Source organism: Dermacentor silvarum, chromosome 8, assembly GCF_013339745.2.
Source record: "Dermacentor silvarum isolate Dsil-2018 chromosome 8, BIME_Dsil_1.4, whole genome shotgun sequence".
Taxonomy (NCBI): domain Eukaryota; kingdom Metazoa; phylum Arthropoda; class Arachnida; order Ixodida; family Ixodidae; genus Dermacentor; species Dermacentor silvarum.
In genome coordinates this window covers 117726211-117741386 of record NC_051161.1, presented here as the reverse complement: position 1 = coordinate 117741386, position 15176 = coordinate 117726211, and positions in this window count along the sequence as shown.

Here is a 15176-nt window from a genome sequence, read left to right as displayed (position 1 = left end):
AGTTGAGGAATTTTCTTCCATGAATAGCGACCCTTCAACGGCATGAAATAGTGGTACACCTCAGAAACACTGATCCTTGTTTTGAACCACTCTTTCGCACAGAATATAAATTATAGTCCTATAATCACAATTTGCCGAAAGTCCTTAATAAATGCATTCAGACCACTAACTTGCCTCGCAAAGAATTGAAGAAGTATTTTGTTACTTATAAAATATCATCATTATCATCATCATCAGTGTATATGTCCACTGCAGGGTGAAGGCCTCTCCCTGCGATCTCCAATTACCTCTGTCTTAATTGCGCTAGCTTATTCCAACTTGAGCCTGCAAATTTCCTAACTTCATCAGCTCACCTTGTTTTCTGCCGTCCTAGCGCTTTGATCTAAACTACTCCAGGAGACGGTCATTGCTTCCACGAGAAATCAAAATGCCTAATTTATTAATTAAGATAATTGTGCTAATTAACTTTTTAATGAATTACATACATTACAGCATATATTTCAATGTACGGATTATAGCCGGTGAGTTCGCAAGGCGTATCCAGTTGAAACGAATTTTTAGGACTGAACAAGTTTGGAGATAATAATTTTCAAAGTTTCGGATAAAATGCATTGGCGTTTCAGTTACCTTTTTGAAGAAAACGCTGTTTTATGCAATGTTGCACGAAAGCAACTGAAACACCAATGCATTTCGTCGGACACTTTGAAATTATTATATCGAAACTAGCGCAGCCCAGAAAATTCGTTCGAAGTGGACACACATGGGAAACTCACTAGCTACAGTTTGTAGATGAAGATATGTGCCGTACAATAATTAAATAAAGCGTTAATTACCGTAGTTGTGTTAACTATTCAATTAGGCGTCTGGATTTTTTCTGGAAGTAATGGCTGCCTCATCGAGTAGTTTAGTTCAAGGATTAGAATATTACTATCAGCCAAAGACAATTCAAAAAATTGTTGCAGCTAAAATAAAGCCCCCTGTATATGTTCATGCATAAATAGCGCGTGCTGCGGGACATGTTTCATTTTCGTGTGACCATTTTTTATGAGAAACTTTGAAAAGTTATCTGTTGCAGTGATGTTTCCCTCCCTTGTGTGTAATATGGCTGTGTCGAAATTAAAGTTTTTGCATTTTTTGTTGTATATTATGTGTTCAGTCACCTGGTTTTGTCAGTATTATTAATTATGTGTCCGCCAAGAGTACGACCAATGCTGCTTCTTCCTTGGTGTACCTTGCTTAAAATAGCTGCGCATTCTAAAGCGCCCTGATTTCGCTTCGAAAAGTAAAGACCTTAATTTTGAGTTACGAGATGATGATGATTTATTGGGATTCCCTTTCAAACAGGGCGGCGACGAACACTACCAGATTCCTCAGCTAGCGCCGCTACGGGGGAGTCGGGCGAGCGTGCGGGATTAAACTTTCTTGCTGGAAAGCGCGCCAAATGGAACCGCCGAAGGAAAACGTGCCAGCGCGCGCGATCTTCAAAACCATGATCAGATGCTAAATGGGGGAATCGACAATAATGCTATTTGAAACTTCATTTTGACAACGGATGACCACGTGGGCTCCAAAAGTCCAGAATGCAAACTGCTTATTTGTTTTTAATGCTCTATATACGTTCATTTAATAAAGCATGCTTTACAGCGTGCAATGAAATGACAGAAATTTTCTAACAAAACTTCGTTAGGCAAATGTGTGCTTGTGCGTAACCTATTTCTTTCGTGTAGTTAGGCGTATGTGTGCGCCTGCGTGCCTGTTGCTTGCCGTAAATTATTGCCCCCGTCTTTCCATGGCACCAAAACTCGCTGAAGTTGTGAAAATAGGATGTGAGGATCGTTTTATGTTATCCGAGAAAACACCTGTCCATTGTTTGCCAGCTATTCGATATCTATAGTCGATATTCGAGCGGATTCGTTTTGGACACTTGTCGATTCTAATTCGATTAATTATGTCACAAAAGTTACTATTCGCACACCCCTAACGTTTTCCGTGGCGGCAATGCATGCTTATGAAATGCGGGGGATATCAGCTTGAATGCTCAGTATATATCTAAGAAATTTGCTGATAACGGTTAGCATGATTCCTTGGTCACATATAAATCTCAGGAACCTCTGATGGAGCGGCGTTTTAAGATATTTTGCTCGAAGTACAGCGTTTACAGTAGCGTACAGTACGGGTAGCCTACAAGTACAGTAGCGTTTCATAGTGCCGCGTGTTCTTCGAGCTGGGCAGCTTGCTGGTAGGAGTTAATTGCTGAAGTAAGCTGACTAATAAATGACGAAGCAGTTCTGACAGAGATGAAACCTAGCACTCTCCGGCGTTGCACGTCATGTCGGTATATTGTAATATCGTAGCAGTTGACCTGTTAATATGTTTGTGTACCTTTCTATTCATTGACTCAATGATTTTGCAAGCGCACTGATAACGAACTTGTTCTTCCAGGGCTCGCCTTCCAGCGCAAATGCAACGAAATTCACTGAAAGTCCCACACCACTTACCCACATGCGATTCTTAACTCTTAATCTTACAGATGCCCATTGAGTGTGTTTCTAGTTGATGTCACAACCGCTGGGGTGTCACAGTGCAAAGCTACATTTTGCGGGGAGTTAAAACACTTCTTTATGATCTGCCGTCAGAATACTTTTGATCGTAAGGAAGGAACACGCTGCAAACACAGATTCAAACAATAGAAAGAACTGCGGGTCACCGTCAGTGTTCTGTGCACGCTGTGTTTTAGATATAACAAATATTAATTACAGCCAAAGTTCTTGTTCTTTTAAATCTATAGTTTCTGCGCAAGCACAATGCCTCTCAATCTTCACATATACATGCACGGTTGGAAATTAAAAAAAATTACTCTAAACAATTTTTTGCTCGCACCTAATTAACGGTTAGCATTACGTCAAACATCTTTGCGCAAAGCTGAGTGGTTATGGTGCAATGAGACTTTGGGTTGGATTCATGGCCACCCGGACCAACGGGGAATTTCGAAAACCCTCGTGTACTTATATTTTCATGCGTGCAATGAACCTGAGCTGTTCAATGTTTGTTCGGAGCTCTTCACTTCAGTGTCTGTCTCTCTCGCGGTGTTTTCATAACTGGTACTGATGTGCAGAAATTTTGCATTCTTGATGGCTGGTCGCAAGTAATAAAATTGTAAATTTTATTACCATCTTATTACTAACCGCGACATTCTGTTAATATAGCAGGGAATTATACTGTCACAGATGTGCTCTAGTTGCCAGGACAGTGTTTACGTATGCACGGAGGGTTCTTGCCAAAATCAAATCCCTGCGTCTATGTTGCACATACATGTACAAAAACATCTATAAAATATCCGGTGTCAAAGCGACGAACTTCGCCCGGTGGTAAAACCAGACGCCCGGCGGCATTAAAGTTGAAGCCCTCCCGCCGATCTGTCTTCACATATATTTTCCTCGCGCGAACTTCGCTGCCGGAAGCGGCGAGCATGCGCCGCTGCGTGTGCACCAATCAGGAGCCACCATTGCCGGCCGACTTGCGTGAGAGAAATGGCTGCCCCCGGAGTTTCGCCAGCGTTGCTCCCGCGGTGCTGTTTAACAGCGACGCTGTATACCTCCACTAGAGCACTGCGCGGGCTCGGGCTTACCCGAAAGCCCGGGGCCGGCCCGGCCCCTGGGCCGGGTCGGGCCGGGAATGGCAGTTTTTTCACGGGCTCGGGCCAGGCTCGGGCATGGCATGTGCTTGTTGACGCAGGCCCGGGCCGGGCTCGGGTATTTTGACGCGGGCCCGGGCCGGGCTCGGACTTTCTGGTGGTGTGCATGTAACATGCAGCGAGTTATCCTCACTCGTCTCGACTCTGAAAAACCTGTTGCCCCGGCGCAGCTGGAAGCTAGCAGTGCTACTCCTGTGTACTTCCCTTTTCTTCTTCCGTCGTATTTTACGCTGTTTGAACAGAATGTAAAAGTCCAGAAAGACTGAAGTCACCTCAACCCAAAGAATGCAATTGTATTCCTTACCTAAATCAATGTAATTAATGCTTTCAGCGCGGTGTAAGCGCGTTCGCGATTTGCTGATTATTCAAAGGCGAATTGGTAAAACGATGACTGGTAGGATAATTCGTCACGCGGCTGAAAAAAATTGGGGGGACGCTTAAGCTTCGCTTTTAAGAGTGGAACGCGATAGCATTCAAAGATCCCTGACTGCTACTCATGGCTCCCGACGACAGCAGCTTATGCAACCGTAATGGTTACTGGCAAACACTGGCGGCGAACGCTATGCACGTATGCAAGCTTTCTGGTGGAAACGCGGCCTCTTGTGTGGGCCGATCCCGGAGATAGTGCTCAACAGTGCCAAAGAAATCGCATCATTTTCAGGTTTCCGTATTTGTTTCGCACTTTTAATAGACTTAAATGTGGTTATAACGAAGTCGAACGTGCGCCGAATTTTTTTCGTTATAACCATTAGTTCGTTATAGCCACTGACTAATTATTATACGGCTTATTACAGGTAAGTCATCACGGAGGTATTAGCTCCCGTCGCAGCCTTGTTGCTGTATCTACAGTAACGTGCTAATCGAAAAACAACGAAAAACTGGGATCAAACACAAAAACACAAGAGTTGATTTTATTGCGCTCGGCGCTAACCGCGTAGCCTTTCAAGTAGACGGCGCGAAAAAGTCTGTGATGCTTCGCTGCTGCATCGTCCGCAAGTGAAGGATGGCCTCAGCAGCAGCTGCTATCTCGATAGCAGCTGCTACTGAGAAGTCTCTGGTTTTAACACGAAAGTGTTTTATGCCGGGGTCCACCAAGACTTCACTGACGTATTTCCGTCACGGAAATACGTCATAGAACATAATACAAAGAAAGAAACCAGAAGAAAAAGTTCCACAAACATGCAAAATTTGGAAATCGAACCCACGACCTCTCGGTCCGCGACGATAGATCGCCGAGCGTTTAACCCATTGCGCCACAAACGCATTGCAGAGAGCTACACAGACGCGCCTTATATATCTAACACTCCTCCGTGTACCCGCGCTCTTGCTCGGGGCGGTGCCGCCGCCTACGAGCAGAAGAAAGAGAAGTATGCATTATGACACACCGCGCACGACTACGTGAACGCTTCGGTGGTCTCAGCACTACGACGCCTCGATGCCAGCATTCGAAGGGACGCTGGCATCAAGAAGCACTACCAACGCCACCGAGGTGGCGTTCACCGTACTCAGCACAGCGGAGCGTGGCCTCCGCAATTAGCTCTGAAAATGTTTCTGAGTTGATCGCGGAGGCTGCAATTACGACGCGCTGTACGCGCTGATTTGACTCGGTGACGATTCAGTTACGTGCTTTGTCTTGCGCGTTGTATTAGTGTGTCAGTTACGTGCTTCGTCTTTCGCGTTGTGCTAGCGTGTGCAGCGTAGTGCAGCTTCCATATGCACGACGGTTGCTCATGGTCATCGACGTTGGTAGTCGTGATGGAGGAGACGTGCCACCAGGCGTCAGCGTGGGTGCATCAACGCCTAAGGGCGCTTTAGCCACAAAACACCAATAGACATTATATATCAATGTGCAATAAACATTACACTTACTTCTGTGAAGACACGTTTCACTTTCGTGTTCTATAGCCGATGCTATAGAGAGGATCTACCATGTTTTTTCTCTATAGTGCCCCACTCACGGGCAAATTAGCAACCCGTGCTTCCAAAAACCACTTGAACAGCGCCTCTTCCACTGCTTCAAAGGCAGGAGACCGAAGCTTCTTCCGCGTACCTTTTACGCCGCGCGCAACAGCGCCAGTGATGACTTCCTTGCTGCTAAGAATTGTAGAAAGTGGACTCGGCGCGATGCCAAAGTTCTAGGCCACTTGCGTTTTCTTCGTCCCTGATGCAACAGCTCTAATAATGGCTGCCTTTTGATCCAGACCGATAACTTTCCGTTTTCGTAGCGAGCAGCTGCTACAGTCAGTCATGTTCCTGCCGTGTAACCGGCAACACGACCTGAAAAGCAAACGGGCTGACCGACCTACGCCCGCTTCTGAAACAAAGCAAACGCACGCTAACAGAAGCACAGCACGCTAACAGAAGTTAGGCTGGGCCAGCTTGGCTTGGCTAGCTTGGTCAGCTTGGCTTGGCTTGGAGCGTTGCCGGTGCAGCGCAGCCGCGGGAGATTTAAAGTGGTACATTAAGAGGCCCGCAAAGCACCACGCATTTTAACAAATCAGTATTTCGTGTGCAAAGTGGGCGGTTAATTGTCATTTTGGAATGAACATTTTTCGTTATATCCCTTGATCAGTATGAAACGTTTTAGTTAAAACTAAATTTTAGATACATAAGTTTCTATGGGGACATTCAAGGGGAATTAAGATTCTTTCGTTATATCCATTATTTCGTTAAAAACCGTTTCGCTATAACAAGATTTAAGTGAATTTCAGTCTGAGAAGACTTAACATAGAAGGCATGCGCTGTGGCTATTTTGTTTCATGACATTTGTTTGTGGATTGTCATTCTCAAAATTCCGAGGAATAGCCGAGCCAAGCATGCGAGACAAGGTATGAGCAACAATAATGATAGAATGGTGTGGCATGCCTAAACGTGGTTGGGGATGCTTTCCTCGGCCGCGGGCGCCAAAGCCGATGCCAACGCCGGATTTTCTGCGACACGGGGTCCTAAACGCTATCGCGTTAATATGGCACTGCGTCTATCCATGATTGCACGCATGTTCTCAACCGGTCTCCTAGCAGCAGCGCATTACTCTGCACCATGGAGGAACGAGAAGCTTTCTTTCTCCATTTAGTCCATCCATGCGCTGCGCTCACGACCGGTCGTGGCTGTGCTTCGGCTAGACTGTACTATAAAAATAGAATACGGTTGAGTGTGACGAGCGGCTGGGGCCGCGCATGCTTTGCAGTGAGGCGCTGCGATAGAAGTGGATTGGGACGCATCAAGGTCGCGCCCTTGGAAACTGCTGGCGATACTGCTCGGCAGGGTCATTCGTGCTACTTTGCGCGCTGGTATTTGCGTTCAGACCGCTCAAATGGTGTTCATAATTGCATATGACATGTATTTATGCCTTAAGAATAAATTACTTCATTCTCTTCTTTATTTTATTTTTTAATGCCGCTCGGTGGTCTTTTTTCGGTCTCGGGCCGGGTTCGGGCCAGTTTCGAGCTGGGCCGAGTCGGGCTCGGGCCTAAGGTAAAGGGGTGGCGGGCCGGGCTGGGCGGGTAACGTAGATTATTTCCGGGCCCGGGCCGGGCCCGGGTCTCGCCATAAATATTTTGGTCGGGCTCGGGCGGGCAGTCCAATGTAGAAAAGGGCTCGGGCCGGGCCCGGGCTGAAAAAATCGGCCCGTGCAGTGCTCTAACCTCTGCCAGCCAAGGAAACTACGAGCCGCCACCCGTGTATGCAAGATCAACAAGTTGAACGCATCGTCCCATTCAGTACGTGGCCTACTTTATCAACATCGGCCATTTTCTCGTCGACTTTCCGGCAAAGAGCGAACACGTCTTGCATGTACGAGGCATACCATTCAGTAGAAGACTGAACCCGGGTAGCAAGCTGTTTTCTTGCAGCCAGCTGCCCACCGGTCGGATTTCCAAAGATATCGCTGAGCTTCTCGAAAGCATCTCAGCCAAATGTCTCGCCCTCCTGTGTCCTGAACCAGGTACGAGGTGTTCCGCCTAAGTAGAATAGTACATTCGCTGGTATAATAGTTGGGTCCCTGTGGTTGTTTCAGCTAAAACGCTCATACAGGCTGAACCAGTCTCCAACGTCAACATTATTTTGTCGGGAGAATATGCCAGGATCGCGGGTATTGGTATCCGAGACGTACGTTGTTGTCGGGGTCGCAGGAGTAGAAGCAGACGAGGTGTCGTCAGCGGGAGCCATGGTTGAAAGCAGGATGGTGCGGCCGCTGCTGAGCTCCGTGGCGAGGACGGGGAACGGCATTCTCCAACAAAAATGTCACGCGAACGAAGGATTACGCACTGGAGACTATTTAAAAAGTATATTTACAAGACAGGGGTAATTGGAGATCGCAGGGAGAGGCCTTCGTCCTGCAGTGGACATAAATATAGGCTGATGATGATGATGATGATGATGATGATATTTACAAGAGGCAACTGCAGGCGCTGACCAGTTCAGCCGACAGCTCGACAGCACGAAGCAGATCGTCTTCTTAGTCGGGGCGCCCGCGCACATCGTCCACAAGAAACGCGCAATATGGATGCATCAATATCATTAAACGTTTCTCTCTCTTCACCATAAGAGTATTCTCTCTGATCAATTTTATTTTGTATTGAATCAATTGTTCCTTATCGCTATTTGAACTATTATAGCAAATAAATGTCTTAAATTCGCAAATTACGCATTTTTGTGCATATACCAGGCATTGCACTTTTCGCGTGACGGACAGATTTTGCTGTGATACTCCCCAAATGATGCTTACGCATTATTAGTCACCGCATACATCGAGAATATATGCACGAAAACATCCACAAGGTCACCTCTTCTTCCATCATCACCGAAGCATATTGTAGGTATCGAAACAACAGTAAGCCCTAACACTGTGACAGACCGCATCGAGTTAGCGTTTCCAAGAGCTCGCTCCCTGCTTTGCTCCTCTATCGATAAAAGACGCGCGAATAGACCCATCGTGCTTTAAATATTAAAAGGAAGTCGTTTCAGGCCAAATGGGAGAAAAAAATACGCATACGTACATCAGCTTTATTGTACCATTTTCGCCATTCACCCGTAATAAAACGCGCTGATGGACGTGCCGAAATATATTGTCGAAGAGTCGCGTTTCATTAAAGCAAAATAAGTTGACAAAGAAACAAGAAAACATAGGAGTAAAAACTGTGGGAGTCTTTTTTTAGGGTCCCCAGAAAGCTTTTAGGCAACCGGCCGAGTAAGAAAAGGTCTGAAAGTACTGAGCCTTAGCCAAAAAAAAAAAAAGATCAGCTATGTCGATGTAAATTGCTGCACATTTCTGCGTGGGTTTCCCAGTGACCTTCCCCAACGATACTCGTAATTCCCCGACGATACCCGTAATTCCCCAGTAATTCCCCGACTACGCTGCATATTGCTGCGTGGGTTTCCCAGTGACCTTCCCCAACGATACCCGTAATTCCCCAGTAATTCCCCGACCACGCTGCATATTGCTGCGTGGGTTTCCCAGTGACCTTCCCCAACGATACCCGTAATTCCCCGACGATACCCGTAATTCCCCAGTAATTCCCCGACCACGCTGCATATTGCTGCGTGGGTTTCCCAGTGACCTTCCCCAACGATACTCGTAATTCCCCGACGATACCCGTAATTCCCCAGTAATTCCCCGACCACGCTGCATATTGCTGCGTGGGTTTCCCAGTGACCTTCCCCAACGTACCCGTAATTCCCCGACGATACCTGTAATTCCCCAGTAATTCCCCGACCACGCTGCATATTGCTGCGTGGGTTTCCCAGTGACCTTCCCCAACGATACCCGTAATTCCCCGACGATACCCGTAATTCCCCAGTAATTCCCCGACCACGCTGCATATTGCTGCGGGGTTTCCAGTGACCTTCCCCAACGATACCCGTAATTCCCCGACGATACCCGTAATTCCCCAGTAATTCCCCGACCACGCTGCATATTGCTGCGTGCGTTTCCCAGTGACCTTCCCCAACGATACCCGTAATTCCCCGACGATACCCGTAATTCCCCAGTAATTCCCCGACCACGCTGCATATTGCTGCGTGGGTTTCCCAGTGACCTTCCCCAACGATACCCGTAATTCCCCAGTAATTGCTCCCCCAGTGATACCCGTAATTAACGTACACCTACCATTTGCGCTTGGATTTCTGGTGGACGGAATCATCAATCGGTCAGCAGTCGAGATACGCAAGACATGTTTATAGTATTGCTAAAAAAAAGCGGGGAAGAAATTGATACGACCCGATCCTTTCATACTCGGAAAAACACATTTATGTAGCACGTATTGAGCAACAGAAAGCTGTATCGTTAGTTTTTCATGTTGCTGTACAATTTTCTCATTGACACTTTGATACTTCTCGGACAGTACTTCTCGAGTTAGATAATTGATTACAATTCGCTAATTAAATCTCAGTAACGAAAAATTTACTGGTGGCTACTCCACTGTACTCGAAACAATACGCACTACTAGGTTTGCTTCGCGTAACGCCGTTCCTATTTCTTTAAACCCTGTCCCAGCTATCATGCAGCACGATTTTAAAAAAGAGGAACGGCGTTACGCGAAGAAAACCTAGTGTGTATTATTTCCAGTACAGTGGAGTAGCCGCCAGTAATTTTTTCGTTACTGAGCTTTAATTAGGTAATTGTAATCAATTATCTAACTCGAGAAGTACTGTCCTAATTATCAAAGTGTCAATGAGAAGATTGTAGAGCACCATGAAAACTACCGATACAACTCTCTGTTGCTCAATACGTGCTACATAAATGCGTTTTTCCGAGTGTGAAATAAGCCCGCGAATACATGCAGAATTGCCGCGCGCCTAGCCGTTCGCGGCACTTTGCGCGCATTTGCGGGCTTCTATCACGCGTGCATGCAGAGGCCATAAATCTGAATCCATCAATAAGTCTGAATTCATCAATTTGTCTTTAGATTTCAATTTCGTTCAAGCTGTTACAAAACCTACACGTGGTTCCAATGTTCTCGACCTTCTTTTTAGTACTGCACCTAAAACTATGGGTGACATAGAACACTTGGATGGCTTCAGCGATGACCATTTACTCCAAATAACAATAAACATAACGCCACAGGTTACCGGTGTTACCAGTAAGTAAATTCGTGATTACAATAAAGGTAATTATAGCACAATAATCTCGGAACATGAAACTTTTTTCGTAAACACGGTGTGGCCATCATTTTACAGTAGATCCGTTGAAGAAAACTGGATACTGTTTAAAAATACACTGCGCGCGTTAGTAGACAAGTATGCTCCACTCGTAAATATAATGAATAATAAGTTAAAGCCTTGGTTTACTAAAAAGCTTCAGTGCATGAGGAATAAGAAAAAATGCTTTGTATAGTATTGCTAAGAGAACTCGCACATCAGCTGCGTGGCAGAATTACAAAGCTCATCTCAAACCGCACTGCTCAGCTTTAGGTGAAGATAAGAAGAAATATTTTTCTAATGATCTTCCAGAGCTACTCAAAAACAATTCAGCTAAGTTTTGGAAAACAATAAAGCCGAACAACGAATCCGATCAGGTGTCCTTACAAAACAGCAGTAGTATGCTTGTTCCAGACAGCGAATTTTCATCGGCTTTCAATTCATTTTTCAGCTCTGTGTTTACACAGGAGGACACTGCAAACATACCATGTGTTTCAGAGTTCAGCTACCAATACATGGAACCTATTGAAGTCACTTTGGAGGGCCTTTCTTCTCTCATAAATAACCTTAAGATGTCTTCTTTATGCGGCGTAGATGGTATAAACTCAAAGATTTTAAAGAATACCGTATCCGTATCAAGCAAAATTCTCCTTCACATATTCAGTCAGTCACTTGCGACTGGCCACGTTCCCACAGACGGGAAGATGGCAAAAGTTATACCTGTAATTAAAAATGGCAACAGAAAATCTTGAGAAAATTATCGTCCCATCTCCTTGACACGCATTTCCTGCAAATTGCTCGAACATATTATCGCTTCACAGATTTGCAGACACCTTTAGACTGACAAATTCTTTTTTCATAATCAGCATGGTTTTAGGAAGGGCTTCTCATGCGAGACCCAATTACTTGAATTTACAACAGATCTACACACTAACTTGAATTATAACGTACAAATTGATTGCTTTTTTCTTGATTTTTTCGAAGGCTTTTGACCGTGTCGCACATTGTCCCCTAACATCAAAACTCTCCGCACTCAAATTGGACTGTCTTACCTTGTCATGGCTCTGTAACTTTCTGTCAAATCGTCAGCAGTTTACTATTGCAAATAACAGCTCTTTCTCCATAGCAGACGTTTCTTCTGGTGTCCCACAGGGTAGCGTCCTCGGTGCTTTATTTTTCCTCATCTTTATTAATGACCTACCACACAATGTGTCATCCACTATAAGAATATTCGCCGACGACTGCATAATTTATCGCCCAATTAAAAGTTCAGACGATCATCTCGTTCTTCAGCAAGGCCTTGAACAAATTATTAGGTCCTGCAACAAATGAATAATGACTTTAAATACCTCAAAGTACAAAGTAATGTCGTTTACTCGGAAGCGGACATCCGTATCGTATCCATATCATATTAATAATTACCCTGTTGCAATGACTACTCAATATAAGTACCTAGGAATGCTATCCACATCGAATATTTCTAGGTCAGAACACATAACGTCTATTTCAGCTAACGCTTCCCGATCGTTTGGATACCTGGGACGCAACTAAGGAACGTCCCTTAAAATGTTCGCAAGCTAGCTTATGTAACTCTCGTTCGGTCCCAGCTGGAGTACACGTCTCCCATTTGGCCCCCTCAACAAAAATTACTTAATTGAACCGCTAGCACGGATTCAAAATAGGGCAAGCCGTTTCATCTTAAACGATTACAGCTACCAGTCCAGTATAACTCAAATAAAACAAACTTTCATTATAATCTCTGAACACTTGCCGAGACATTGCCCTGTTAACACTGTTTCACGAATTCATTCATTCCACTCGAGCACCGACATGCTTGAAACGACCCTACTCCACGTCACACAGGCTTCATAATAATTTCAGCTGTGCCCGCATTTACGGTTCTACTCAAGCATTCCAATACTCTGCCCTTCCTCGTGCCGTCAGGTTTTGTAATTCTCTCCCGGATACCATCGCATGCCTGTCCAAAGACGCCTTGACAGACTATAGGTCTAATAAAATGTGAAATTTCATGATTGTCGCATCACGCATTCTTGTATTTACACTACGTTCTTGCACCTTATTGTATAGTGATGGTTTCATTTATGTCGCCGTGTTTACCGCTATATCACTATGTCGCGTTAGTACTGCGGTTGAGGATCCGGTTGTGTTATGTCAATTGCTACTGTTTTATGTATGTCATATATTCTATGTATTTTCTGTGTGTTTTCTGTGTACTGCCCCCCTTACTCAATGCCTCAACGGAGGCCTGTAAGGTATTTTTAAATAAAAAATAAAAAAAATCTAGCAGTAGCAGCCAGTAAGCTTCGCTGTGCCTAAGCTCTGCGCTACCGAGTGCAAACTTGCCTGATTTGTTTTGTCCATGTGTGTCTGCGCACATCACTCCACTCCTGTTCACTTAGCGAGCTTATGTTTACTGCAATTCGTACTGTCACGAAAGCTACGGGCCTTATTTCATGAAATATTCTAAGATGTTGCTATCCCATTAATTGTTTGGCACTTACGGCGAAATTATGGTTTCTTAAAAAATCAGCAAAATAGTTCATGTGCAAGATTAGAACAGAAGATCTCTAGCACAGATTTTGAAGGGTTTACGGTAGTGCGATTACAAGACAGGAGAAAAGAAGACACATGGGGACACACACGATAAACACGGCGCCGTGTGTGACCCTGTGTGTCTTCTTTTGCCCTGTCTTCTAATCGCACTACCGTAAACCCTTCAAGATGCGTTACCAAAAAACCAACATTGCAACCCCTGTGAATGTTATTTCTAGCACGAAAGCCCCATATTGTAATCATTTGGCCACGGACGCCTTTTCCCGCATAACGATTTGCCTCATATTCGGATCGTAGTTTTGAAGTGGTAACACGCGGAAATTATTTATAATTATGTACATGTGATGATACGTGAAGTTTGTAAAGGAATCATACGCTTGAAGGCGTGTATTTCTTGCACGGGTGTTATTCGGTTTCTTTTGCCGTTTCACTGCGTAAACTTGTAGAGAACAGAGCTGGCCATTGACATTTCTTTAGGTATAGTACAAATCGGGCTATACATTAGCCGGTTCTTTGTATAGGAGTGCTGTCCTTTCCGTGAACTGTTCGGCAAGATAGCTGTAGCAGCAACAGCAACGATTGTCAGCAAAGACAGGAAAATTTCGAACAGATAACTCACACAAGCACGCACGCATAGAAATTCAGCAAGGATTCACGCCATGGCTCGGCGAAGCGCTTGCCCTTTGCTATATAAACAAGCCAAGAAATTGCAATCTCAGCTTATCAAGCATTGCACAGCCGACCCCGCTTTGCTTCCATTTCGATTTCCAACAAAAGCATCCGCGCTGCGTGGAATGAAAGCCTACAAAGAGCCTTCTAATCAATCCGGCCAGTTTTGTTTTTCTATTGGGAAGTAGAAAATCTTGTTTTCTCGCCACGTGGTCCTCCAGAGCTCTGCGATGATACGGACACGTCTTTAGTCACCGTTTCTAGTATATATCAGCATCAGTTTCATCAGACTGGCTCTAAATTAACGCATACAGCGCACGCAGATACAGACAATACGAGCCTTTGCGCTGACGGCGTAAAGAGCAAGCATACACGTACACTATGTGTCCCCGCAGAAAAACAGATGGTGTTGCGTCACTCTGTGACAGGCACGCGAATAATTTATTAGGCTGTTGCTGCAGTTTCATTCCTAGCATGTATATCTGGCTTGATCTATAACGCCTGCGCCCACAGCTTTGAGGCTGGAATATTTGGAGCCACGTTCCGTTCTTGAGCTTGCCGTCGACCTTTCGTTCTGCAGAAAACAATTTTCGTGTCGCAGAAAATCCGGTGTCGGCAACCGGCCTGCAATGAGGTGGCGGAGAAAATCATCCCCAACCACGCAGGCCCTCCGAATATATTTAGGTACATGTATATATTCTATCATTAATGTTGCTCATACCTTGTCTTGCATTCTTGGCAAAGCTGTTCATCGGAATTTTGAAAATGACAATCCACAAACAAATGTCATGAAACAACACACCAACAGCGCATGCCTTTTATGTTAAATCTTCTCAGACTGAAATATTAAAAGTACTATACAAAACGGGAACTTGAAAATTATGCAATTTTTTTGGTGCGGCTGTGCAATATTTGCGGGATCGCCCCATGCAAGAGGCCGCGTTTCGACCAGAAAGCTCGCCTTCGTGCATAGCGTTCGCCGCCAGTGTTACCCGGTAACCATTACGGTTGCTTAAGCTGCAGTTGTCTGGAAGCGTGAGAAGCAGTCAGGGATCTTTGAATGCTATCGCGTTCCACTCTTAAAAACGAAGCTTCAGCGGTC